Source organism: Bombus huntii, unplaced genomic scaffold, assembly GCF_024542735.1.
Source record: "Bombus huntii isolate Logan2020A unplaced genomic scaffold, iyBomHunt1.1 ctg00000066.1, whole genome shotgun sequence".
Taxonomy (NCBI): Eukaryota; Metazoa; Arthropoda; class Insecta; order Hymenoptera; family Apidae; genus Bombus; species Bombus huntii.
In genome coordinates this window covers 781,303-793,864 of record NW_026099325.1, presented here as the reverse complement: position 1 = coordinate 793,864, position 12,562 = coordinate 781,303, and the positions used below count along the sequence as shown (strand labels likewise).

General features: G+C 35.6%; 1 long non-coding RNA gene across 3 annotated transcripts in view; it reads right to left on the bottom strand.

The window, feature by feature from the left end:
* Positions 1–12,562, bottom strand: part of LOC126876143 (uncharacterized) — a 41,904-nt gene that overhangs the window by 28,462 nt on the left and 880 nt on the right. For all 3 annotated transcript variants that reach the window (XR_007693949.1, XR_007693948.1, XR_007693950.1), the window contains exon 2: positions 10,662–12,324. This is a non-coding gene — a long non-coding RNA (uncharacterized LOC126876143). The remainder of the gene's footprint in view (positions 1–10,661; positions 12,325–12,562) is intronic.

The following is a 12,562-nucleotide window of genomic DNA, read 5'->3' as shown; positions in this document are numbered from 1 at the left end:
ACTTCAGCGTTGCAACGTTACTTTTATTTCTGCCAACTTAGACACGACATCGTCTGAACTGCCCAATTCAGGACACGATGGCTCCTCCCGGGGATTCTGTTGAGACGATCCCGGATTTTCCGTGTCCTCACCATTGTAGAGCTCATAATTTGTATAATTTACCTTCTTCTTCAAGCATTGTTTTTTAAATTTCTGCCATTTTGAAGCTGCTGATAATCGCCGGATGCGTAAATCATTTTTAGCTTTGGAAAGAGCGCACGTCAGCATTGCTTCAATCCGTAAATCGCGTCTGCGCTTTCGGCGACACTTTGATCTTTTGCGGCGAACTTCGTCAATCCAAGTTAGTAACCGTTCAGTTTCTGGCTTGTCGGCGTTAGTTTTCGAAAGTCCCTTCTTTGTCCTCGCCATGCTTTCTCAATTATTTCACCTAATTATTGAGTAAGTAAAAAGTATACCAACCTGTATCCGGCTCCTGTTTGTTGTAGAACAATACAGAAGAGATTCACACAACTGCACACAAAGGATTTGAAACCACCGAGCAAAACACCCTCCTCACAGCACAGTCGTAAGATGACTAAGGGAAGTCTACGCTGCGCGTCTGAAGTCCGCTGTCTATACCCCCTCCTCTGTCTTTATGACGTAGTCTTACGCGCGAAAATGGAAACTAGTTCCGTGTAAAATCTTACGTTGGCCTTACATTCTCAGAAATTTTGAAAAATTCTTTAATCCAATTAATTTTTAAATATATGTGCGACAATTTTAATGCTAAATTTTATATATTTTGTACATTATATTAAAATTCTTCATTTACAGGAAATAATCAATAGCGTATGAAGGTGTACTGCACGTATTATTTGGCACGTACATTAATGTTGATGCAAGAATAATTATTCCAATGATTTTAGGTTACACACATAATAGATAAAGTAGGCTGTAGACTATGAAATTCGTATGAAATAAGCAGAGAATAGTAACTAAATAAATGTATATGTATATCGAACATAAATCTTGTAAAAATAATATATTAAATTACATTCAAATCAAATATATAAACAAGATCTGTTGACTTTTAATTATTTTTTTGAAGCACTAGTATCAAATAAAATTGCGTCATATAAAAATGTCATCCCGAAACACAGTTTAACGTGATACAATTGTATTACTTTAATTTAAGCAGAAAATATCTAATCATATTTAACAATTTTGAAAAACATACCTCTACTAAACTATCATTATCTTTTCCTATACCATCGGCAAGGCCCTGAACAGCAAGCAGTTCAGCGGTTGTTAAATAACTAGCCAATTGTTCTCGAACTACATTTACTTCTCCCTGATACATAAAATCAACCAATGCAGCCTAATCATCGAATTTTACATTATTATTATATATTATAACAGGATGCTGACATGGATTTTCGTAAAATAGAATAAGTATCATTTACAAAATATATGTTAACAGTAACAAATTATTAAATTCTTAATTTCACTTTACCTTAAATAAATCTCTAAAATATGTACTACATGCAGATAATAGCAGTTTGTCTGCTCTTATTCCTTTTTCCTTCGCAGCTTAAATTTACATCAACGAGATCTTCTTCGGTTCTCAGCGTATCAAAAGCACAAGTAATATGTTTTAAGTAATTATTCCACCTAAGAGAAAACTGTTTAATCCGTAAAACAATTATATTAAATTTGCAATTTTCAATCTGAAAAACATTTGACTTCAATGAGTATATTTTGATTTTTACCTGCCGGAAAACTGATGGAACAAAAATTTGTTACAACTATCATGTACTTATGTAATTAAAACAAGACAAAGCTTTTATAAATATAAAAATTGTCATAAATATTTTGACGCAACGCATTTGAACATTTTATGACTCATTGTATTAACACCACATTATTTCTTTTTTTGCGAGTATAATAAAAGCAATAATATTTAAACAATACATACTTGTTTAGATGCCTTTCGCAATATGACTTTCCCATAGAGCAGGTGGCTTATTACAAAATTCACGTCATAAATGTAATTTTCTTCAACTTCCAAAGCAAAAGTTATAAGTGTCCACCCAGGAATACCCAACATTTTGAAACACTTAAATAATACAAATTTCATATTTGGGTATTACATATTTCTAACAATTGAACACTACCATGCTTACCATGCTTTCATTAGCATGCTTAAAATGACTTTATATTGAAATTATTTGTATGGTATGCCCATTTCCTTATCACCCTTTATTTTTCTTTCTCCTTCTGCAGAAGAGTTAAGACTATTTGTATCCTCCCTATATTTGTCTATTATACATCCTACATACTTTCGCAAATAACAAAAAATAGCAAGGTCAGATATAGCTTCAATGTATACGGTCATCACAATGAAATGTGAATTACCTTCGGCAGATCTAAAATATTAAACGTGAAACGATGATCTTAATTTGGAATAGATTATAGATACACAATCTGTTCGTTTTTTCCTTTCTTAGCAATGATCTGTTCCATTGTCAAACAAGTATTTCACTCCGTAGCCGGATGAAATGCAAATTTATATCGTATTATGCTTATCATTATACTGCAAGTACTTTGAATCACTGAAATTGCAGAACCATTTCCTGTTATTGAATGCAAAACATACAGCACGAACACGTTTTCCATTATCAAAAAACGCCATACAAATGTCTCATCCATTGTATTAAAGTGATAAGAGATAGACACAGCACCAAGCCTGCAGCTTATAATACAACAATTTGCACCAGTTTCTCAATTTTCCCCAATTATATTCAATGTTTACAATAATTATCCTTCATATAAAATTGTTACCTTTATCCAATGCATACCACCTCTCTCCCCCTCTTTAAAAATATGACCTTTTTCAACTTAATGTCTCCCAAAAACGGATTTAGCAGAAAGTATACGACATATATAACGATCCAATTAGAAACTACCAGAGCATGTGTATTTTAAGCGGATCTTTAAACGTCGATTAAACGCGTTCTCTATCCAATCCTGGCTGAAACATAATTACTCGCACCCCCAGTAACCCACCTCTAAGTCATTCCAATCAACGTACCATGCAAACACGAATCCAACGCGTTCCAGGAATACAAACAACTGCCTGTAGCTGTTTAGCTGTACGCGACGAGTATAATTATTTCGGGTACTCCTCCAGTACAAAACAGACACCCAAACGACATTATTTCAACACAAAAATATTTAAAACAATAGTTATAAAAGCATGATACTTAATACCGCGCTTGACATCAGGTATAATAAAAATAAATTTCTTCAAAAAAATTTCAAGTTAAATCTTAAGCTTGTGTAATTATATCAAACTTGTTCAATTGACAATGAGCAATTTCCATCGTGTTTTGACAACTGACTCATCGCTGATGTATTTCCTCGGAATCGAAAAAGGAATGTGCATAATTTTGTCCTCCGTCAACACTCAAAATATTATCTGCATGTTATACTCAGGGATTCAATTTTATATTACGTTGCCTCATGTTCCATCACTGCTTTCCTACTATCAGTCACTTGAACGGTAATATAAACCAGTCTTTTATTTCCTATACTATTCCGCATAACATTTATCAGGAACAATACATTTTATTTGTTAATCTAACTAGATGCGAAGTTCCTCATTTGTCCTAATATCAATCAATGAATAAGTGAATTGAAATCTGTGAAAATAATGTAAAATCGGAAAATAAGGATAGAAATCTTTTCCCGATTACTTACAATTTATTAATATTAAATTGAATATACAAATATAAATTGGACAGGAAACGATATTTATTTAACGGAAACTAAATGCAATACTCGTATCTATATCAAACAACTTTACAGTTATTTGACCACTCTCGTCACAACGAATCTAACACACACACACTCTCTCTCTCTCTAACAACTCTATCAATTCTCACGACTCTACTCTTCGACGACTCGATACCTCTAACGACTCTACTCTTCGACGACTCAATTAGCTCTGATTCTCGCAACACGCACACTTTTCGACTCGCCTTGCGTAGCGAAACCGTCCTTCTTCTAACGTTGTCTATTGTTTCCCTCATACCTATGTAAGAACTACCAACTAGGTGCCTTTATTCACGTAGGCACTCTTGCATGTAAACGAAGTACAGAAACACGACGTACACGGTTTCTCTATTTTCAACTGATTTCTAATTCGAATTACTTTACGATATTACAATAAGTATCTAGTAATACGACTTCCGAACCTACGTAATTATTGCAATGATTGTTAAATTTCAAAGCAATTTCCTATCCATGTTAAACATATTACGTATATGTGCGTGTCTATTATTTCGATTAGTTGCTCTACTTGCGGTAGTTCGCCATTCTGGACCATCTAGACTCAACAAAGATGCATTCAATTTACTCCATACCTCAAAAAGCTCTGTAGCGGCATAAGAGTTAGAATTTGCTTCAAACCATGTTGTTGTTTTGCTTCGGAATATCGAGAGGAATTGTAAGGAATTATAAAATCCGGGGAAAACAATGGCGCCGCTACGTGTAACCGTAAAACAAGACGAATTTGTATCTTTTGACCTTCTTCTGACGATTATGACTAAACGAACGTGATCGCAAACGATTCAGTATAAACTGTGACTAAACGTCTGTATAGATATCGTTTCGCGACAAGATCTGTTTTAAATACACTAACGAGTACACATATTGGTAGTCTCATTATTCGATCCCCTACAGCTCTTATTAAGGAAGATAGAGGCCTGTGACATTATTCAGCTTGGCCAACATTGAACAGGGCATATTGATAAGCCAGAGTAACTAACATACAACCTTTTTTTTTTTTTTTTTTTTTTTTTTTTACGTGGAGAAATCCTCATGGACACTCCGCTGTTGCAGTAATTGCGTAACAGCAGAGTAGTGTCGGACTCTTACCGACTAAAACTCCACGATGACCACCCGACGCGTATGACAGAGGTGCTCCAGGATTCTCTTATGAATTAACTTCAGTTGCACCCCCTTCACGCGTTCTCTAGTTCTAGCCAGTCCTAATATTTCCTGACTATTGAATTGGCGTTAGGGGGGGCCATTACCCCTAGCGCTGTCTCTCCTTATTGATATTCACCGGAGGCTTGTCTTGTGTGCTTCGACAACTCCCATACAACCTGGTGGTACAAGCTATGAAAAAACTTTCCCGGACATGAGAAAACACATTTGCCCAGATAACGTACGAAAGGTATTAGAGCCCACCAAATAAGATTTGCTACAATTAGCTGTAGTTCGTCACAATAAGCCTATGAGTATCGCGCGTCAGACGATTTTCGAATTAGTTGATGCTTGGATGTTCAAGATACGGAAGTGTGGAGAGATGAGACGTTTATGTACAACTTGATCATGGTGCAACCCATTCGTCAGCCAGAAAACTTCATGCACGATTTTCTAAAAAGAAACACATTTCCCCCCTTCCTTATGCCGTACCAATCCTCTCTCGTCGCTCCTTATCTCATACACAGACAGGCCAAATAATGTTGCCGATGACGGCCAACAGCCTGGGTACATGTACGGGTCTCTTGCCTGCGACAGAATTTTGTTATGTGTAGTATGCGGGGCAGAAAAGCACTTTTGCCATTAATATGAACTAGAAGATTGCAGAAAAATTGTAAACATTTTCCAAATTTTATTAATTTCATTTCATTTCTTAAAGTCTACAAAACTGTTAATCAACATTAAGCAAATATACAAAATCTTGACGTACAGAATAATGGAGCGAATATTAGAAACGATACTACTAAATCTACAAGCTAAAATGTACTATACAAATTTTCTTTAAAATATAAGACATGCAAAGTATATATTTCTGAAGTTAAAAAATATCGGATCAAACACTCTTCGAACATACTTCGAACGCTCATTATTACGTATATTACCAAACCAATGCATACAATATAATATATAAACTAAGCCAACGAAAGGCGCAGAGACTGGAGAACATGGGGTCCCCGAGCGTGCAGTACGCTTCAGCATCGTTGCGAACACCAACTCCCTCCGCTTGTCCCAATGCCATCTCGAACGGTGAGACTGCAACCAGAAAATATCCATATATACATCAAGATAGTAATGCAATTTCTATTCTTGCAGCACCGACGTAATACGCGGTGCTCCGTAATCGCTCGAGATTCCATATAGTTGTTGAAATTTCTACGCATTTGGTAGATAAAACGTTGCGAGAAATCCTCTTGTCACAGTTAGGTCTTCCAAACCTGATCGCTTGCATTTTTCCCGCTACTTCAGCGTTGCAACGTTATTTTTATTTCTGCCAACTTAGACACGACATCGTCTGAACTGCCCAATTCAGGACACGATGGCTCCTCCCGGGGATTCTGTTGAGACGATCCCGGATTTTCCGTGTCCTCACCATTGTAGAGCTCATAATTTGTATAATTTACCTTCTTCTTCAAGCATTGTTTTTTAAATTTCTGCCATTTTGAAGCTGCTGATAATCGCCGGATGCGTAAATCATTTTTAGCTTTGGAAAGAGCGCACGTCAGCATTGCTTCAATCCGTAAATCGCGTCTGCGCTTTCGGCGACACTTTGATCTTTTGCGGCGAACTTCGTCAATCCAAGTTAGTAACCGTTCAGTTTCTGGCTTGTCGGCGTTAGTTTTCGAAAGTCCCTTCTTTGTCCTCGCCATGCTTTCTCAATTATTTCACCTAATTATTGAGTAAGTAAAAAGTATACCAACCTGTATCCGGCTCCTGTTTGTTGTAGAACAATACAGAAGAGATTCACACAACTGCACACAAAGGATTTGAAACCACCGAGCAAAACACCCTCCTCACAGCACAGTCGTAAGATGACTAAGGGAAGTCTACGCTGCGCGTCTGAAGTACGCTGTCTATACCCCCTCCTCTGTCTTTATGACGTAGTCTTACGCGCGAAAATGGAAACTAGTTCCGTGTAAAATCTTACGTTGGCCTTACATTCTCAGAAATTTTGAAAAATTCTTTAATCCAATTAATTTTTAAATATATGTGCGACAATTTTAATGCTAAATTTTATATATTTTGTACATTATATTAAAATTCTTCATTTACAGGAAATAATCAATAGCGTATGAAGGTGTACTGCACGTATTATTTGGCACGTACATTAATGTTGATGCAAGAATAATTATTCCAATGATTTTAGGTTACACACATAATAGATAAAGTAGGCTGTAGACTATGAAATTCGTATGAAATAAGCAGAGAATAGTAACTAAATAAATGTATATGTATATCGAACATAAATCTTGTAAAAATAATATATTAAATTACATTCAAATCAAATATATAAACAAGATCTGTTGACTTTTAATTATTTTTTTGAAGCACTAGTATCAAATAAAATTGCGTCATATAAAAATGTCATCCCGAAACACAGTTTAACGTGATACAATTGTATTACTTTAATTTAAGCAGAAAATATCTAATCATATTTAACAATTTTGAAAAACATACCTCTACTAAACTATCATTATCTTTTCCTATACCATCGGCAAGGCCCTGAACAGCAAGCAGTTCAGCGGTTGTTAAATAACTAGCCAATTGTTCTCGAACTACATTTACTTCTCCCTGATACATAAAATCAACCAATGCAGCCTAATCATCGAATTTTACATTATTATTATATATTATAACAGGATGCTGACATGGATTTTCGTAAAATAGAATAAGTATCATTTACAAAATATATGTTAACAGTAACAAATTATTAAATTCTTAATTTCACTTTACCTTAAATAAATCTCTAAAATATGTACTACATGCAGATAATAGCAGTTTGTCTGCTCTTATTCCTTTTTCCTTCGCAGCTTAAATTTACATCAACGAGATCTTCTTCGGTTCTCAGCGTATCAAAAGCACAAGTAATATGTTTTAAGTAATTATTCCACCTAAGAGAAAACTGTTTAATCCGTAAAACAATTCTATTAAATTTGCAATTTTCAATCTGAAAAACATTTGACTTCAATGAGTATATTTTGATTTTTACCTGCCGGAAAACTGATGGAACAAAAATTTGTTACAACTATCATGTACTTATGTAATTAAAACAAGACAAAGCTTTTATAAATATAAAAATTGTCATAAATATTTTGACGCAACGCATTTGAACATTTTATGACTCATTGTATTAACACCACATTATTTCTTTTTTTGCGAGTATAATAAAAGCAATAATATTTAAACAATACATACTTGTTTAGATGCCTTTCGCAATATGACTTTCCCATAGAGCAGGTGGCTTATTACAAAATTCACGTCATAAATGTAATTTTCTTCAACTTCCAAAGCAAAAGTTATAAGTGTCCACCCAGGAATACCCAACATTTTGAAACACTTAAATAATACAAATTTCATATTTGGGTATTACATATTTCTAACAATTGAACACTACCATGCTTACCATGCTTTCATTAGCATGCTTAAAATGACTTTATATTGAAATTATTTGTATGGTATGCCCATTTTCTTATCACCCTTTATTTTTCTTTCTCCTTCTGCAGAAGAGTTAAGACTATTTGTATCCTCCCTATATTTGTCTATTATACATCCTACATACTTTCGCAAATAACAAAAATAGCAAGGTCAGATATAGCTTCAATGTATACGGTCATCACAATGAAATGTGAATTACCTTCGGCAGATCTAAAATATTAAACGTGAAACGATGATCTTAATTTGGAATAGATTATAGATACACAATCTGTTCGTTTTTTCCTTTCTTAGCAATGATCTGTTCCATTGTCAAACACGTATTTCCCTCAGCAGCCGGATGAAATGCAAATTTATATTGTATTATGCTTATCATTATACTGCAAGTACTTTGAATCACTGAAATTGCAGAACCATTTCCTGTTATTGAATGCAAAACATACAGCACGAACACGTTTTCCATTATCAAAAAACGCCATACAAATGTCTCATCCATTGTATTAAAGTGATAAGAGATAGACACAGCACCAAGCCTGCAGCTTATAATACAACAATTTGCACCAGTTTCTCAATTTTCCCCAATTATATTCAATGTTTACAATAATTATCCTTCATATAAAATTGTTACCTTTATCCAGTGCATACCACCTCTCTCCCCCTCTTTAAAAATATGACCTTTTTCAACTTAATGTCTCCCAAAAACGGATTTAGCAGAAAGTATACGACATATATAACGATCCAATTAGAAACTACCAGAGCATGTGTATTTTAAGCGGATCTTTAAACGTCGATTAAACGCGTTCTCTATCCAATCCTGGCTGAAACATAATTACTCGCACCCCCAGTAACCCACCTCTAAGTCATTCCAATCAACGTACCATGCAAACACGAATCCAACGCGTTCCAGGAATACAAACAACTGCCTGTAGCTGTTTAGCTGTACGCGACGAGTATAATTATTTCGGGTACTCCTCCAGTACAAAACAGACACCCAAACGACATTATTTCAACACAAAAATATTTAAAACAATAGTTATAAAAGCATGATACTTAATACCGCGCTTGACATCAGGTATAATAAAAATAAATTTCTTCAAAAAAATTTCAAGTTAAATCTTAAGCTTGTGTAATTATATCAAACTTGTTCAATTGACAATGAGCAATTTCCATCGTGTTTTGACAACTGACTCATCGCTGATGTATTTCCTCGGAATCGAAAAAGGAATGTGCATAATTTTGTCCTCCGTCAACACTCAAAATATTATCTGCATGCTATACTCAGGGATTCAATTTTATATTACGTTGCCTCATGTTCCATCACTGCTTTCCTACTATCAGTCACTTGAACGGTAATATAAACCAGTCTTTTATTTCCTATACTATTCCGCATACCATTTATCAGGAACAATACATTTTATTTGTTAATCTAACTAGATGCGAAGTTCCTCATTTGTCCTAATATCAATCAATGAATAAGTGAATTGAAATCTGTGAAAATAATGTAAAATCGGAAAATAAGGATAGAAATCTTTTCCCGATTACTTACAATTTATTAATATTAAATTGAATATACAAATATAAATTGGACAGGAAACGATATTTATTTAACGGAAACTAAATGCAATACTCGTATCTATATCAAATAACTTTACAGTTATTTGACCACTCTCGTCACAACGAATCTAACACACACACACTCTCTCTCTCTCTAACAACTCTATCAATTCTCACGACTCTGCTCTTCGACGACTCGATACCTCTAACGACTCTACTCTTCGACGACTCAATTAGCTCTGATTCTCGCAACACGCACACTTTTCGACTCGCCTTGCGTAGCGAAACCGTCCTTCTTCTAACGTTGTCTATTGTTTCCCTCATACCTATGTAAGAACTACCAACTACGTGCCTTTATTCACGTAGGCACTCTTGCATGTAAACGAAGTACAGAAACACGACGTACACGGTTTCTCTATTTTCAACTGATTTCTAATTCGAATTACTTTACGATATTACAATAAGTATCTAGTAATACGACTTCCGAACCTACGTAATTATTGCAATGATTGTTAAATTTCAAACCAATTTCCTATCCATGTTAAACATATTACGTATATGTGCGTGTCTATTATTTCGATTAGTTGCTCTACTTGCGGTAGTTCGCCATTCTGGACCATCTAGACTCAACAAAGATGCATTCAATTTACTCCATACCTCAAAAAGCTCTGTAGCGGCATAAGAGTTAGAATTTGCTTCAAACCATGTTGTTGTTTTGCTTCGGAATATCGAGAGGAATTGTAAGGAATTATAAACTCCGGGGAAAACAATGGCGCCGCTACGTGTAACCGTAAAACAAGACGAATTTGTATCTTTTGACCTTCTTCTGACGATTATGACTAAACGAACGTGATCGCAAACGATTCAGTATAAACTGTGACTAAACGTCTGTATAGATATCGTTTCGCGACAAGATCTGTTTTAAATACACTAACGAGTACACATATTGGTAGTCTCATTATTCGATCCCCTACAGCTCTTATTAAGGAAGATAGAGGCCTGTGACATTATTCAGCTTGGCCAACATTGAACAGGGCATATTGATAAGCCAGAGTAACTAACATACAACCTTTTTTTTTTTTTTTTTTTTTTTTTTTACGTGGAGAAATCCTCATGGACACTCCGCTTTTGCAGTAATTGCGTAACAGCAGAGTAGTGTCGGACTCTTACCGACTAAAACTCCACGATGACCACCCGACGCGTATGACAGAGGTGCTCCAGGATTCTCTTATGAATTAACTTCAGTTGCACCCCCTTCACGCGTTCTCTAGTTCTAGCCAGTCCTAATATTTCCTGACTATTGAATTGGCGTTAGGGGGGGCCATTACCCCTAGCGCTGTCTCTCCTTATTGATATTCACCGGAGGCTTGTCTTGTGTGCTTCGACAACTCCCATACAACCTGGTGGTACAAGCTATGAAAAAACTTTCCCGGACATGAGAAAACACATTTGCCCAGATAACGTACGAAAGGTATTAGAGCCCACCAAATAAGATTTGCTACAATTAGCTGTAGTTCGTCACAATAAGCCTATGAGTATCGCGCGTCAGACGATTTTCGAATTAGTTGATGCTTGGATGTTCAAGATACGGAAGTGTGGAGAGATGAGACGTTTATGTACAACTTGATCATGGTGCAACCCATTCGTCAGCCAGAAAACTTCATGCACGATTTTCTAAAAAGAAACACATTTCCCCCCTTCCTTATGCCGTACCAATCCTCTCTCGTCGCTCCTTATCTCATACACAGACAGGCCAAATAATGTTGCCGATGACGGCCAACAGCCTGGGTACATGTACGGGTCTCTTGCCTGCGACAGAATTTTGTTATGTGTAGTATGCGGGGCAGAAAAGCACTTTTGCCATTAATATGAACTAGAAGATTGCAGAAAAATTGTAAACATTTTCCAAATTTTATTAATTTCATTTCATTTCTTAAAGTCTACAAAACTGTTAATCAACATTAAGCAAATATACAAAATCTTGACGTACAGAATAATGGAGCGAATATTAGAAACGATACTACTAAATCTACAAGCTAAAATGTACTATACAAATTTTCTTTAAAATATAAGACATGCAAAGTATATATTTCTGAAGTTAAAAAATATCGGATCAAACACTCTTCGAACATACTTCGAACGCTCATTATTACGTATATTACCAAACCAATGCATACAATATAATATATAAACTAAGCCAACGAAAGGCGCAGAGACTGGAGAACATGGGGTCCCCGAGCGTGCAGTACGCTTCAGCATCGTTGCGAACACCAACTCCCTCCGCTTGTCCCAATGCCATCTCGAACGGTGAGACTGCAACCAGAAAATATCCATATATACATCAAGATAGTAATGCAATTTCTATTCTTGCAGCACCGACGTAATACGCGGTGCTCCGTAATCGCTCGAGATTCCATATAGTTGTTGAAATTTCTACGCATTTGGTAGATAAAACGTTGCGAGAAATCCTCTTGTCACAGTTAGGTCTTCCAAACCTGATCGCTTGCATTTTTCCCGCTACTTCAGCGTTGCAACGTTATTTTTATTTCTG